Raw genomic sequence first — 17,185 nt, 5'->3', positions numbered from 1 at the left:
AATTTAATAGGAGGAAACCAGACAACAGAATCAATCAGTTCTCTTTTATACAAGGCCTTTTCATACAATGTTGTTTTAAATAGGTTTCATGCAGTGTTTTTTCCTTTTATATTCAACCAGCTAGTCAGCTATAATAGCGATCCCTATCTTCTTATTATTAATAGCATTCTATCATAGCTACACCTCAGTTTATCTGCTTTATATTTATGAACACTTTATGCATCCCTTCAGCTATGAAAGGCCTCAGACTCCCACAAGCTGTAAAACCATTTTATAATCACACATTTTCATTTTTCCTGGGTAAATAACTACACATGGTGCCTGGTCATAAAGGAAATGTTTATTTAATCGTGGTACTCAGGAGACAGAGGTAGAAGGATTGCCAAAAGTTTGAGACCAGTCTGTTTTATATATGAATTCCAGACTATACAGCATTATATAGTCAGACTCTGATACAAAAACAAAGAAATAATTAGACCTTTTTCCAAAGAGGCCGTACCATGTCTTCCTCAACAAAGTATGAGAGTTGATGCTATTTCATTTCTTTGTTAGTATTTTATATTTTCAATGTTTATAGTCATAGACCTTTCGGTGATAATGCAGTTGCATCTTTAACATTTTTGCATAAGTTCTTAACACTTGATTGTCTTATCCATAACTAGAAGCATTAATAATTGCAAAACAGTAAAAAAGAAAAAGAATTTATAGAAAATGTTTTCTAAGCACATGGCCTTGACTCAAGTACCACAGTTCCACATGACAGTCAAAGATGCGGGTGATGAGCGTCAGTTGTCTGAGCAGAACCCTACATCATTCTTCTGTGATTTAATAAAGAAGGAGCTTCCACCTATTGTAGACACCTGATCCTCGGCTTCCTGCTACGATTATGGAAGGATACACAAAACTACATTAAGCACTAATCATAGAATTATAATTGAGATACACCATTTTGACCGACTGCAACCTGATGCCATTCGCTGTAACATAAATTTTACTTAACACAATTACTTGAGCTTGTTTGTTTTTATTTCCACTTGAAAAATGAGAAAATTATCTCAGGCACTATATGCTTGGTGGCATGAGCTTAGGCACACGTAATAGTGACCAACGTTTCCTATAAAATAAAAAATATTTTATTTCCATAAATCATTTCATTTAAACACATCAAAGTTCCACTTGTACATGAGGTAGGGATGTTATTATATCTATTTGTGGGTGTTTTAACAGTTGTCATGTCTAGCCTCAGCTTTCACAGCATGTAGCCAGACTCTTAAAGCCTGTGAATATGTTGCCCAACAAAACCCCACAATGTAAAGGCTGACTTTACTCTTTACAAAGCAGGTCTCTCTCTCCCTCCCTCTCTCTCTCTCTCTCTCTCTCTCTCTCTCTCTCTCTCTCTCTTTCTCTCTCTCTCTCTCACTTTATTGCTCTCCCTTTATTCTCTGTATTATATCTCAAAACTAAAGCTGCTGAATTAAAGATATGATTACTTCTTTAGAAGAAAATTAAGTAAGATGTATTTGCCCTATGATTAAAATTCTTATCCTTCAGTCAATGAGAGTAAAGGTTGAGTCTCCTTGTGACCAGTGATGTCTGTTGGTGCATTGTTAATAGTCTTTAACTCAGACTGTAATCATTTCTACTAACTTTTAACTATTTGCACCCCAACAAATTAACCAGAAAACGCAGAACACTAAAATATTGTCAACTGGAGAAGTCAGTAAAATAAAGGGCATCTATCCCTAAGAGCTAGCCACAGCTTGGCTAGTGTAGGCTAACAACAGCTGCTTGGCTCTTTGTTCCTTCGCAGACCTGCTAATGGCTTGGGGTTTCCCTTTCTATAGCTGAGCTTTGAAGTTTTCCTCATAGAAACACACACAGCAAACCATGTTTCAATCCTGGCCCATCACCCGACAAGAATGCCATCTTTAATTCAAGATACTGTCTCCCTACGCAGTTCATCCAAGTAATTTCACATTATATCCTGTGAAATTAATCACTGAAACAGCACCTAAGCAAAAGTGAAATGAGGAGCAAAACACATATTTCACCCCAATATAAAGGGACCTAATCCGTTAAGAGTAAATTGCCAGCTCATTGCTTGTTCCATAATACATCAATAAGGTCTACAAAACGATCAAGCTCAGTCATGCACAACTGATCACAGGAAGAGCCATGTATAAAATGGGCATCTGTATTAAAGGCGATTTGGGAATATTTAGACTATCTTCATGCTCTTCAAAGAGGCAAATGGCCCGAGGCTACATTCATCAATAGTGTGATTGAAAAACAGAACTTGAAATAACCATTTATGGATAAATGAATTCAACTGATCGAGATGAGGAAATAACTTATTTAATGTTCCAAGGTTCTTACATAGGATTGTATGACAGTGCTGTGGGCACTGACAAGAAAGGACACAAACTCTAGTTGTAACAGAAAGTAATGTGTTACTTCACCCAAGGTTAACCTCACTATAACTTATTGATGATATCTTTAATGCACAAGGCTAAGGTATGTGTCTGCTTTAATGAAGTCAGGACTTCATAAGTTAAACACATGATGAAGCATTGGCTCTATACAGAAAACTAACAAGGAAGGGAATGGACTGCAGTTGCTAAGGAAATATGGTTCTTGCCCTGTCTTTTCAGAGAGAAAATGAAAGAACGGTGTTGTGCCATTCAGTAGCCTGAAACAATAGTTTGGAATATGCTTATCAACAATTGAAACCAGATCAGTGCTTAGGCTGCAAACTATTAGGACATCAAGATGGCACACTGTAGAAAACTTGTATTCAACGGTTCGGTGGACTTTTACTTGGAGCTCAATTCACTAGAAATTTCATTCAAAATGACTCTTTGATTAAATAACAAACTGCTAGCACAGAAGCCCTGATCAGCACTTAGGTCACTGTTGCCTATAATTTAAATTATATTAAAGAAATAAAAACATGATATGTTGAAATGCTACTTTTGTACGCATCTGTTTCTTTGTCTATAAGTGCATATAAATAAAACATCAGGTCTTTTGGTTATTTGCTAAAGTATAAGATAATCAGAAAGAATATAAGCTGGTACATTACAGTATATAATTAGAAACTCTTGATTTATTATTAGTTCATTATCATTGTTAGTTGGAAAAGAAAACTGGTAAAACTTTCACAAACAAGCATAATAATCTAGATAGAGAGAAAGTTCTTAAGGATACATAGGCACAATGCCAAAATGTTACTGTCCTTTTGTCATCTTTTGTCCTTTAAGACAGAAAAAAAAATACCTATAGACTCTATATTCTACATTCTATTAGAATGCTCATCATTTAGCATAGAAAGAATCACTCAGGGAACTTGTTGCAATGTAGGTTCTTAATGTTCCCTAAAGGCTTGTGCTGAAGGATCCCTAGCAAATGGAGCACTGGGAGACAATGGAACATTTTAGAGGTGGCTGTTACTCATCTGGAGAATGTCCTTAAAGATAATAATGAGAACGTTCTTTTTTTCTCACTCTATGTTTCTCTCTTAGAGTTAGTACTGCTATCATGAAACTCAATAAACAAAAGCAAGTTGGGGAGAAAAAAAACGGGTTTTTTTTTTCTTTTTTCTTTTTTTTTTTTGGCTTGTATTTACAATGGTCATCATGGAAGAAAGAACAAAAACCCAAACATGACAAGAACCTGGAGCCAAGAGTTGATTCAGAAACCATGGTAGAACAAAGGGGGTTGCTGCTTACTGGCTTTCCTTTTATGCTTCCTCAGACTGCTTTATTGTAGAACTCAGGAACATTAGCCCATCGGTAGCACCACAAAATTAGGTTGAGCCTGACCCCATGACTAAATTTTTAAAAACTGCCCTATATAAAGCTCTTAAAAAAAATATTTCCTCCTATCTAGTAACTTTAGTTTGTATCAAGTTTACAAAAACTGGGGAAGCACAGCCACATTGAGGTAAATAAACCCCTTCCAACAATGCTCTGTCACAATGTACAAGTCTGCATCAAGCCCAAAGCAAGTCCAACAGCTATGGACTGAAACAACAGAGATTGTAAGTCAAACAAACATTTCTTCCTTCTAAGTTGATTATCTCAGGTATTTTGTGGCAATGCTAGAAAGTTGACCAACCCAGCAGACCTGAATAAATCCTGAGATTCTGCTTTCCTAACGAGTCCCCTGGAGGCACCATGATCTTACTTTTAAGATAGGCTTGGAGTATGAGCTCTGTAAGGCAAGTTCCTTTCTCTGACTTGTATACTCAATCAAATGTCTAGAAAGGGATGAGATTTGAATCCAGGGAATTAGTTTCTATGTGTTCAGGGAACATCTGAGTGGTCCATTGTTCCTTGTATAGCCTTTCTAATTTTATGAATAATTGGTATTTATTTAAAAGTACACAAATTATAAATACGGCTGCTATGAACATTGTGGAGCCTGTGTCCTTATTACATGTTGGAGCATCATTTAGGTATAGGCCCAAGAGTGGTATAGCTGGATCCTCAGGTAGTACCATGTACAATTTTCTGAGGAACTTCAAGACTGGTTTCCAGGTGGTTGTACCAGCTAGCAATCCCATCAGTAGTGGAGGAGTCATTCTCTGTCTCCACATCGTTGGTGTCACCTGAGTTTTTGATCTTAGCCATTCTGACCTGTGTGAGGTGGAATTTCATGGCCATATTTATAATAACAAGAAACTGAAAACAATCCAGATGTCCCTCAGCATAGAAATGGATACAGAAAAGGGGGTGCATTTACATAATGCAATACTACTCAGCTATTAAAAATAATAACCTCATGAAATTTGCAGGCAAATGGAGAAATCTAGAAAATATTATTCTGAGAGAGGTAACTCGGTCACAAAAGAATACATATGGTATGTACTAAATGATAAGTGGATATTAGGCAAAGAGCTTGGAAGACCCACAATAAAATTCAAAGACCACATGAAGCTCAAGAGAAAGGAAAACCGAAGAGTGAATGTTTCAGTCCTACTTAGAAGGGGAACAAAATAATCAAGGGAAGTAGAGGGTGGGAGGGACTTGGCAGAAAAAGAGGAGGGGGAAAGAGGAGCAGAATCGTGTATGGGAGGAGCTGGAGGAAATGGACAGAGGGTCAGGAAACTGAACAGATGTGTGTAGCAATGGGAGATGGGAAACTAGTGTAGCAACCAGAAAGTTTCAGATGCTAGAAAAGCAAGAGGTTCCCAGGATCCCACAGAGATAACATTAGCTGAAATGCCCAACAAAGAGGAGGGAGAGCCTGAAGAGACCATATCCAGAAGTTAGGCATGTCAACCAGTTGAGAGATGGGGTCACCTACCCATCTCCAATTTTTTTTTTACCCAGAATTGCTCCTGTCTAAAGGAAATAGAAGAACAAAGAACGGGTAGAGCAGAGACTGAAGGAAAGGCCATCCAGAGATTTCCCCACCTGGGGATCCATTCCACATATGTACCAAACCCAGACACTATTGCTGATGCCAAGAAGTGCTTGCTGACAGGAGCCTAATACAGCTGCCTCCTGAGAGATTCTGCCAGAGCCTGACCAATACAGATGTAGATGCTAGAAGCCAGGCATTGGACTGAGCATGTGGAACCCAGTGGAAGAGTTAGAAGAAGGACTGAAGGAGTTGAGGGTGCCTTTTCTGGCATCAGTGGTAGGGGAGGCCCTTGGTTCTGTGAAGGCTCAATGACCCAGTGTAGAGGAAGGAATGCTAGAACAGTGAGGCAGGAGTGGGTGGGTGGGTAACTGGGCACAGTATTAGTACCTAACTCCTGGAGTGTCTGTGCTAAATCTATTCACCATGCATTCAATATTTAAAAGGTACACAGTCCTTCAAGATAAGTGTAGTTGCTAAATGTTTAAATTATTTAGTGGTAGTATTTATTTAAATTGTGACACTATTCTAGGACATGTCATATATTTTTGTAAATACATGACATGCATTTATGTAAAATTCTTAAGCTAACATAAACCCGCTGGCCTGTGTTTTCTATTTTATTCTTCACAACTCTAGCATTTTGTGCTTTCGGACCATTTAGATTTTTTCCAGTGGTTTTCTGAAGTCTACTTTCCTATATTTCCCTTTAACTTTTATATTTTTAAGTTAAAACACTTTGAACTTAAAACTAGAGCTCACACAGCTTCACCAGAACAATCAGTTTCATTAAACGGATGTGAAAAAATGACTTAGTGTTTGATGTACTGAATAATGCTGGATGTACACCCAAGCTTTTGCTGAGTTTGTGTGAAAGCATTTGAGAGCTTCGTGAAGCAGAATGAGTCATTTTACAAGTGCAACCAAAGGTCTTGGAAGGATTGAGATATGTAGGATCTCAGCAGAATAGAACTCAAAGGAAGACACTTCAAGTTCTTGGAGTGTTTGTGTTCATTGTTCTCCTTCTAAAGGCCATAACACTCATGACTCCTCAATGTCTAAATTCAGATGTCCATGTCAAGGCAGAATGCTTGACAGTCATAGAAAATACAACATTGACAGAACAATCCTCATTCATTCAAGTACAGGAAGCTGCACTGCTATTTGTACACAACTACCTAAAGTTGTGGGCACTCTGTTCGTCGATGAAAGGTTGAATTGACTAAGTTATGTTAGTCTAAGCATTCTTCCCATTAAGAAGTTTTTTGAGACCCTTCATGTTTTGGTCCTCCAGTGTCACCACCACAAAACCCATAAACGTTACAGATTGTGTAGCATATTGTAAGACAATAGTACCCAGAACCTCTGGACTAATCCTGTCCTATGCGTTTATTTTCTTCTGGTGTCTAATATTGACATATGCACCCACACAGCATCCACAGGGCTAGAAACACTGCTTCACATGTTGAAGAATAAGTAGGATTAATGATTAATGTCTCAAATGTCAACACCAAAAAATAATAACATCAGAAAATAGGAAACTCAAGAATAAATAAGAAAATGGAATTATGAAAGTAAAGTTTTCTCCTTAGTTTTCCTAGCAAATGAGTGAGTGAGAGAGGGAGAGAGAGAGAGAGAGCGAGAGAGAGAGAGAGAGAGAGAGAGAGAGAGAGAGAGAGAGAGAGAGAGAGAGAGAATAAGAAGACCAAAACTTAATCTGTGAAAAGTGGAAGGATAAAATAAACCCAGCAATATTTGGCTTCAGATACCCTCACATTTAGGAGAGGAGCTATGATTAATACTATTGAGATGATTGTCCAGTTTTATTTTTCTTATCAGTTCTTCACTTTACTCAAGTGTAGTCAGCTTCCTTATGTCGACACCCACAATATTCTCCCAGGGAGGCAGTCTGTCTCCTTACATCTCACTCTGTTGTGTGTGGTTTGCAGGGATCCTTGCCTGGCTCTGTGAACATTCAACCAAGGTGAAATAAATAAAAATTCTACTTCTGTGCTTTGAGAAAATTTGGTATGATTTATAGAAAGCATATGGTATACTAAGAGCATAGAGTTCAAAGAGTATTACTAACTAGCTTTTGGTATGGTCATCTTTGGAATGGCTTCAGGTCATGGGTGCAGGGGACTTACTGACAGCAGGTTCTACAGCCAGTGAACACTGCGTTCTTTCTTGCGGTTCATGTTTTGTAGCATATGGATTATGCAGGAGTTTGGTTTCTGGTTGTATCTCTCACTGTGTGAGCTTAAGCAAAATAACTACCCTTTCTAAAATGCAATTTCCTCATTTATGATACAGAAAATAATGAAGTAATGATAATTTCTATATGACAAGATCATTGTGATGAATAAACAAAATAATACTGACAGTTATTAATACCTATAAACACAAAGCTTAGTGTAAACACCATCTCTAATTAAAACTAGTCCTCCAGTGTGGTAACTAAAAGACTAAAAACATTTAAGAAGACCTCTGTAATTCTGGGGCACACAGAAACAGAGAAAGATACCATTTTATAAGGTCCATCAAAAGTAGAGATTTATTTTAAATAGGGCCAGTGATCAATGTGTATAACAAAATATCAAATAAAAGGGTGTATAAACTCAACTATTTTCTGGTATAGCTGCATAAAAACATGTTATAGGTAAATTTTTCTCACACAAAATATAGTGCATAGAACTTTCTTAGATGTGTGACAACACAGTTGCTTCCCTGTCTCATATAAATGGTGCCTACATGGGCACTGAGGGAATTTCAGGGTTCTATGCATTTGTCTAGGAAGTTCTCAGCTGGGGTTTCTTTATTGTGTTACATGCTAAATAATGATTTGTATTTAATTTAAGTTCACGAGCCAGCTGTTAATATTGCTTCTCCCTTAGTTTTGCACCCTGTGTGTTTTTAGTCAGACTAATAAATCTATGACACAAGGAAATGCAGTTGGCTGTAAGGAGAGTGTTTCCTGTAGCAGAGCCCCTAACCTTTTAAAGCAACAGCCTCCGTCTACTCACCTTCAACGCTAGCAACTGCTCTTGTATGTGCTGTCATCCACCAGCTCCCCTGCTATTTGCAGAGACCATCATCCTAACCAGTCCTCACTAACATGCACATTACCAGGTTCTGACCAGCGTTGTGAGTCCTTGTCTCATTTATTGTGGAAAGAGGGTTTATATGTTTTGTCTATGAGTTACAGTGAAGATGGGATGTGAAGATACATTTTATTTTATTTTTTTTTGATTGTTTGGATTATTTCTATATTTTGATCCTAAGATAAATTCTTTTTCTAAAAACAACTTTATTTTACAAAACAAAGATAAATGTACAGATTTTAAATATTTTTTGCTTAAAATTATACATTTTTGTCAGTAATGTTTTTTCAGACATTGAAATAATTTTTACATAAAACCATGTGAATATATTTTTTTCGTCAGAACTTGATTTTTTTCAAGGGCTTGACAGTATGCATTAAAAACCTAATAGTTACAATAAGCGTAAAGTACATGCAAAACAAAACGGAACTTGGAAATAGTCAAAGTCTTCTTGTTTTATAAATATATGTATTTTTTTTGTTTTCTTTATTTCTTGGACTTCATACAGTCTGTGAGTTGTTTGAAGATACATTTTAAAAACCTATAAAAGAGACCTAGGCTGCTGGGGAGCAGTGGGATCTCTACGGAGTGCACACGGAAAGTGCACCCCCTGCCTTGCCCTGCCCTGCCCTGCCTGATCCAGTGACCAGGAACAGAACTTTGAAACTTCTGTTCCCACCCAGCGACTCTGAGGCATAGAACAGGGCTCGACCCATCTGCCACCTGGACCAGTGGAGATACAGGGACACAGACCAGATACAAGGGAAAGGCAAGAAAATATCACTGACAACAAAATGGAAAGAGGAAAGCTAAAGAGTATAGCCCAAGGAAACCAAGACAACCTGGAAACACCAGAACCCACCTCTCCCATAACAGCAGACATCGGAATTCCAAACACTCCAGAAAAGGAAGACACAGACCTGAAATCATACCTCAAGATGCTGATAGAGATAATTAAACAAGAATGGGAGGAAAAGCAAAAAGAATCAGAAGCTTTTAAAGAGGAAACAAAAAAACTCAAAGAACTACAGGAAAACAGAACCAAAGAGATAAAGGAATGGGATAGAGAACTTAAAACGGAAATTGACACAATAAAGAAAACACTATAAGAGATGACCCTAGAGGTAGAACACCTAAAAAAGAAATCAGGAGTCACAGAAGCAAGCATTTCCAATAGATTACAAGAGATGGAAGAGAGAATCTCGGGGGCAGAAGACAACATTGTAAACATAGACAAAACAGCCAGAGAAAAAGCAAAAAAAAAAAAAAAAGCTCCTAACCCAAAATGTCCAGGAAATCCAGAAAACAATGAGAAGACCGAACCTAAGGATAATAGGAATAAAAGAGGGAGAAGAGTATCAACTAAGAGGCACAGTAAATATCTTCAATAAAATCGTAGAAGAAAACTTCCCTACCCTCAAGAATGAAATGACCACGAGCATAAAAGAAGCCTTCAGAACTCCAAATAGGTTGGACCAGAAAAGAAATATCTCCCGACACATAATAGTAAAAACATCAAGTGCCCAAAGCAAAGAAAGAATACTAAAAGCAGTAAGGGAAAAAGGTCAGGCACCATATAAAGGCAGGCCAATCAGACTCACATCTGATATCTCAACAGAGACTATGAAAGCTAGAAAAGCCTGGACAGACATCATGCACACCCTAGGAGAGCACAAGTGCCAGCCCAAGCTGCTATACCCAGCAAAACTATCAATCACCATCGATGGAGAGATAAAGATATTTCAAGACAAATCTAAATTTACGCAATATCTGACCACAAACCCAGCACTACAATGAATTATAGGTGGAAAACCCAATAAAATGAGGGAAAATACAGCCTAGTAAAAACAAGAAAACTCCTAAACAAGAAAACTAAAAGAAGAAAAAGACACAAACAAACCCAACCCACAAAAGCAATAATGACAGGAAACAGAAACAAGTATTCCTTGATATCCATTAACATAAATAGACTCAACTCCCCAATAAAGAGACATAGGCTATCAGACTGGATACATAAACAAAATCCAGCCTTTTGCTGCATACAGGAAACTCATCTCAGAGACAAAGAGAGACTCTATCTCAGAGTAAAAGGGTGGGAAAAAAACTTCCAAGCAAACAGCTCCAAGAAGCAAGCTGGAGTGGCTATTCTAATATCGAATAAAGTAAATTTCCAACTAAAAGTTATTAAAAAAGATAAGGAAGGACACTTTTTACTCATTACCGGGGAAATACATCAGGAGAAACTCTCAATCCTTAACAAATATGCTCCAAATAAAAAAGCACTCACATTCATAAAAGAAACCCTACTAAAGCTCAAAAAATACATTTTACCCCACACAATAATAGTGGGAGACTTTAATACCCCACTCTCAAAAATGGACAGATCATGGAAACAGAAACTGAACAAGGACACTGCAAAACTAGCAGAGACTTTGAACCAACTAGAATTAATAGATATATACAGAACATATTATCCTAAAGTAAAAGAATACACCTTCTTCTCACCACCCTATGGCACCTTCTCAAAAATTCACCACATAATTGAACACAGAGTGAGCCTCAATCGATATAAGAAGATTAAAATACTCCCATGCATCCTCTCAGATCACCATGGTCTATGGCTGGTCTTTAACAACAACAAAGACAACAAAAAGCCCACATACACATGGAAACTAAACAACACTCTGTTAAACAATAGCAGGGTCAAAGAAGAAATAAAGAAAGAAATTAAGGATTTTCTAGAATTCAACAAAAATGAAAACACAACATACCCAAACCTATGGGATGCAATGAAAGCAGTACTGAGAGGAAAACTCATAGCCCTAAGTGCTTCCAAAATAAACTGGAGAGAGCTTACATCAGCAACCTGACAGCACAGCAAAAAGCCCTAGAACAAAAAAAGCAGATATACCCAAAAAGAGTAGATAGCAAGAAATAATAAAAATTAGGGCAGAAATAGACCAAATAGAATCAAAAAGAACCATTGAAAAAAAATAAACAAAACCAGGAGTTGGTTTTTGAGAAAATCAACAAGATTGATAAACCCCTAGCCAGACTAACTAGAGGGCAAAGAGAGAGTATACAAATTAACAAAATCAGAAAGGAAAGTGGTGACATAACAACTGACAATGAGGAAATTCAAGAAATCATCAATCCTACTACAAAAACTTATACTCCACAAAATTGGAAAATCTGGAGAAAATGGATGAATTCCTAGACAGATACAATATCCTAAAGTTAAACCAGGACCAAGTAAACCATCTAAATAACCCTATAACACCTAAAGAAATAGAAGAAGTCATCAAAAGCCTCCCAACCAAAAAAAGCCCAGGTCCAGACGGGTTCAGTGCAGAATTTTATCAGACATTTATTGGGGATATAAAACCAATATTCGCCAAAATATTCCAAAAGATAGAATCAGATGGAATATTACCCAACTCATTTTTTGAGGCTACAATAACCCTCGTACCTAAGCCACACAAAGACCCTACAAGGAAAGAGAACTTCAGACCAATCTCACTTATGAACATTGATGCAAAAATACTCAACAAAATCCTTGCAAACCGAATCCAAGAACACATCAAAACCATCATTCATCATGACCAAGTAGGCTTCATCCCTGGGATGCAGTGATGGTTTAACATAAGGAAATCCATCAATGTAATCCACCATATAAACAAACATAAAGACCAAAATCACATGGTCATCTCACTAGATGCTGAGAAAGCATTCGACAAAATCCAACACCCCTTCATGTTAAAAGTCCTGGAAAGAACAGGAATTTAAGGCCCATATTTAAACATAATAAAAGCAATATACAGCAAACCAACAGCCAACATCAAACTTAATGGCGAGAAACTTGAAGCAATCCCACTAAAATCAGGGACTCGACAAGGCTGCCCACTCTCTCCCTACCTATTCAACATAGTACTGGAAGTCCTGGCTGGAGCAATTAGACAGCAAAAGGAGATCAAGGGAATACAAATCAGAAAGAAAGAGGGAAAAACATCACTCTTTGCAGATGACATGATAGTGTACTTAAGTGACTCCACAAATTCCACCAGAGAACTCCTAGAGCTGATAAACAAGTTTAGCAAAGTGGCTGGATACAAAATTAACTCAAACAAATCAGTAGTCTTCCTATACTCAAAGGACAAACATGTGGAGAAAGAAATTAGGGAAAAGGCACCCTTCACAATCATCACAAAAACTATGAAATACCTTGGTGTGACTAACTAAGCAAGTGAGGGTCCTGTATGACAAGAACTTCAAACCTCTAAAGAAAGAAATTGAGGAGGATCTCAGAAAATGGAAAGATCTCCCATGCTCATGGATTGGAAAGATCAACATCTTAAAAATGGCCATCCTACCAAAAGCAATCTACAGATTCAATGCAATCCCCATCAAAATTCTAACCCAGTTCTTCAAGGAATTGGAAAGATCAATGTGCAATTTCATAATGAATAACAAAAGACCTAGAATTGCGAAATCAATCCTCAACAACAAAAAAACATCTGCAGGAATCACTATCCCTGACCTCAAGCTATATTACAAGGCAATTGTGCTGAAAACTGCATGGTACTGGTACAGAAATAGGCATGTGGATCAATGGAATAGAATAGAAGATCCAGAAATGAGCCCTCATGTATATGGTCACCTGATTTTTTACAAAGGAGCCGTAAACATTCAATGGAAAAATGACAGCCTATTCAACAAATGGTGCTGGTCCAACTGGCACTCCGCATGCAAAAGAATGAAAATAGACCCTTTCTTATCTCCTTGTACAAATCTCAAGTGTAAGTGGATCAAAGATCTCCACATTAAACCAGATACACTGAAACTATTAGATGATAATGTAGGGAAAACCTTAGAACACATAGGCAAAGGAGAAAATTTCCTGAACAAAACACCAATGGCTCAAGCTCTAAGGTCAAAGATTAACAAATGGGACTTAATGAGATTGCAAAGTTTCTGTAAGACTAAGGACATTGTCAAGAAAACAAAATGGCAACCAACAGAATGGGAAAAGATCTTTACCAACACCACATCAGATAGAGGCCTTATATCCAAGGTATACAAGGAACTCAAAAAGCTAGACACCAGAGAATCAAATAACCCTATTAAAAAATGGGTTTAAACAAAACACTCTCAATTGTAGAACACCGAATGGCCGAGAAACATCTGAGGAATTGCTTGACATCCTTAGCCATCAGGGAAACGCAAATCACAACAACCCTGAGATTCCACCTCACACCAGTCAGATTGGCCAAGATCCAAAACTCAGATGACAGCAGATGCTGGCGAGGCTGCGCAGAAAGAGGAACACTTCTCCATTGTTGGTGGGGTTGCAAACTAATACAACCACTCTGGAAATCAGTCTGGCAATACCTCAGAAAATTGGATATAGTACTACCTGAAGACCCAGCTTTTCCACTTCTGGGCATATACCCCAGAGACACTTTAATACACAACAAAGATATATGCACCACAATGTTCATAGCAGTTCTATTTATAATAGCCAGAAGCTGAAAAGAACCCAGATGTCCTTCAGAAGATGAATGGATACAAAAATTGTGGTACATTTACACAATGGAATACTACTCAGCCACCAGAAACAATGACTTAACCAAATTCTTAAGAAAATGGCTGCATCTAGAGAATATCATCCTGAGTGAGGTAACCCAATCACAAAAGAATAGACATAATATGCAGTCACTGATTTTGGGATGTTAACCCCAGAGGCTTGTACTCCCCAGAAACAACTCAGAGACTGTATGAAGTCCAAAAAATAAAGAAAACAAAACAAAAAAAAATATTTACAAAACAAGAATACTTTGACTATTTCCATGTTTCATTGTTTCGCATGTACTTTATGCTCATTGTAACTATTAGGTTTTCAATGCATAGTGTCAAGCCTTTGAAAAAATCAAGTACTGACCAAAAAATGTATTCATATAGTTTTATGTAAAAATTATTTTAAAATCTGAAAAAACAGTACTGACAAAAATGTATAATTTTTAGCAAAAAATGTTTAAAATCTGTACATTTGTCTTTGTTTTGTAAAATAAAGTTGTTTAAAAAAACCTATAAAAATCAATTTTAATTGTATTACCTTAAGATAATGTACTAAGTCATAAATTCCAGCAATTGTCAAGTTAATGTTTACTCAGCTCGAACACTTAAAGAATAATCCAAACACATAACCTCTGGAAAGAGGTTGCTGCTATAGTCAATTTTTTCCCAGTGTTGATTTCTTTTTCCTCAGAGAAGCTCAACTCCTTCCATGGCTTTCTTCATTTGAATGTATAAAATTGATGTCCTCCATTAAGCAATATGAGTATATATTTTGAAGTTAGGATTTTAGGTAATGTATTCATAATATGCTATTAAATATTACACAAATCAGTATAATTTCAAATTAATTTCAAAAAAATAAGATTGATATTAAACAGAAATTATTATTAATAATACCTTTTAAGATGGGAAAAAATTTCTGCTAATAATTTTTTATTATTTCATTGCTATATCTTATTTCTTTTTTTATTGCTAGCCACTTCTTTTAGCATTTTAATTTTTTTATTTTTTAAGTTTTTTCAACTTATTGGGTATTCTCTGTATTTACATTTCAAATGCTGTACCCTTTCCCCCCAATTCCCCTTCCTCCTTACCCTCAACTTGTTTTCATGAAGGTGCTCCCTCTCCCAATCACCCTCTCCACCTCAGTGCCTTGGCTGGTTGATGATGTTGTTCTTCCCATGAGGTTGCAAACCCATTCAGTTCCTTCAGTCCTTTCTCTAGCTCTTCTCTTCAAATCTGATGGTTAGTTGAAAGCATCCTCATCTGTATCTATATGACTCTGGCAGAGCCTATGAAGAGACATCCATATCTGATTCCTGCCAGTAAACACTTCTTGGCGTCATCAATAGTGCTTGGGTTTTGTGGAGGCATATGGGGTGGTTTTCCAGTTGAGGCAGTCTCTGTAAATCTTTTCTTTAATCCCTGCTCCTCTATTTGAGCTTATATTTCCTCCCATGAGTGTTTTTTTATATTAGGCATTAATGTTTATAAATATATGAGATGGTAAGAATGCTATTTTCAATTTATTTTTTATTTTCATACACATTTATAATGATTACATTATTTTCTCCTCCTCCCTCCAACACTTTCTACTCTCCCCAATTTCTGCCTTGCAAATTTGTGGCCTCCTTTACCTTAGCTGTCAGTGTGTGTATATACATGTGTGTGCATATGTGTCCTAAATAAATCTATAAATACAATCTGCTGGATCTATTTTATGTTGCCCATCTCTACATAATTTTGGAATTGACTACTAGGTGTTACCCAACCGACTATGGTGTCTCATTTCCAGGGAAAACTAATTCTCTGTCTCTCGGGCAGCTATTAATTAACTGCAGCCCTTCATGTAGGGAGTGGGGTCTTAATGATTTTCCCCATCTACTTCGGCATGCCTAAGAGTATGTCATTGTTCAAGTCTTGTTTAGGTAACCATATATTTTTTTGAATAGGATAAAAACTACTCGCTCTCTCTTTAGAAAGAAACACACACACACACACACACACACACACACACACACACACACACACACACTTTCACAACAGTGCTTTGTGAAAGTTTAAGAAAAGCCAAAAAGAATTTATTTTTACTTGATGAGATTATATTGGTAGAAAGTGGTAGCATCAAGACTTACTATATATTCCAGTTGTTCATGCAAAAGACAAATGCCTGTTGCCCATACATCTCAATGAGATATGTTTCTCATTAAATGAAAAAGACACAACTAACAGGCATGAAGTACATGAATAATGCCTCATAAACAAGAATGTTTCAGCAAAGCAAGTGACCAATGAATGAAATATTCATGTTGCTTCTAAGGAATTGTATCTGCAGTGTCTGTGTCCTAAGGGCTTGTCCTTGAGCTACATTTCAAGAACTAGCTGTAATAAAAGAGATGATAATTTTTAACAAAGAGGCTTTAATCTTCCCCTGGGGAAAAGATAACGATCAAGTAGGAAAGATTCTACTGTGCACATGTTTTTAAATAATTAAAACCAGCAGTCTGCAAAAGGCCTTGTATTCCTAACACTGTAGACCCTCATTCAGAGGGAACACAAACATAACCATAAAGTACTGTTCATTTATGTTGCGAGCAAACAGCTGCCCAAGGTCACCACTGAGTGTGACAGACTGTAAGTGCTGCTCCACTTTCCACACTGTTCCAGAGCCTTCAGAAAGCATCCATGGCGGCTTGTACCAATGTTGCTGTTAGCACTGCAGAAAATGTTTGAAAAGATCAATAGGAACAGATGTGTACTTAATCCCTATTACCACTCATGACTAAATTCACATTCTTTCCAGATCTCTGGGTTATTTCCCATTAGTTTAATTTACCAGAAGGTAATTTGGGACAAAGAGATGATTAAACTAATCCAGGTTGAAAGAAGGTGATCTAATTATGAGTCATGGAGACTCATTCTCACAAAGGGGAAAAAAAGACTCTGAAAATGAGTGTGCATTTAGATGACTTTAAAGTAATCATATATGCCGAGTATATGATGTCAAATTGATTACCTGATAGTGGCCATAAATGGTGAGCACATTATACAACTCTGCATGGACTCCTCTCACAGCCTGGAGTTCTGCTTAAACATTTCCATTGATTTATATTAGTCTATCAATGGGGCATCTAAATCCTAACAAT

This window comes from Micromys minutus (assembly GCF_963924665.1).
Source record: "Micromys minutus genome assembly, chromosome: 1".
NCBI lineage: Eukaryota > Metazoa > Chordata > Mammalia > Rodentia > Muridae > Micromys > Micromys minutus.
The sequence above is the reverse complement of the archived record's forward strand: the minus strand, read 5'-3'. Positions refer to the sequence as shown.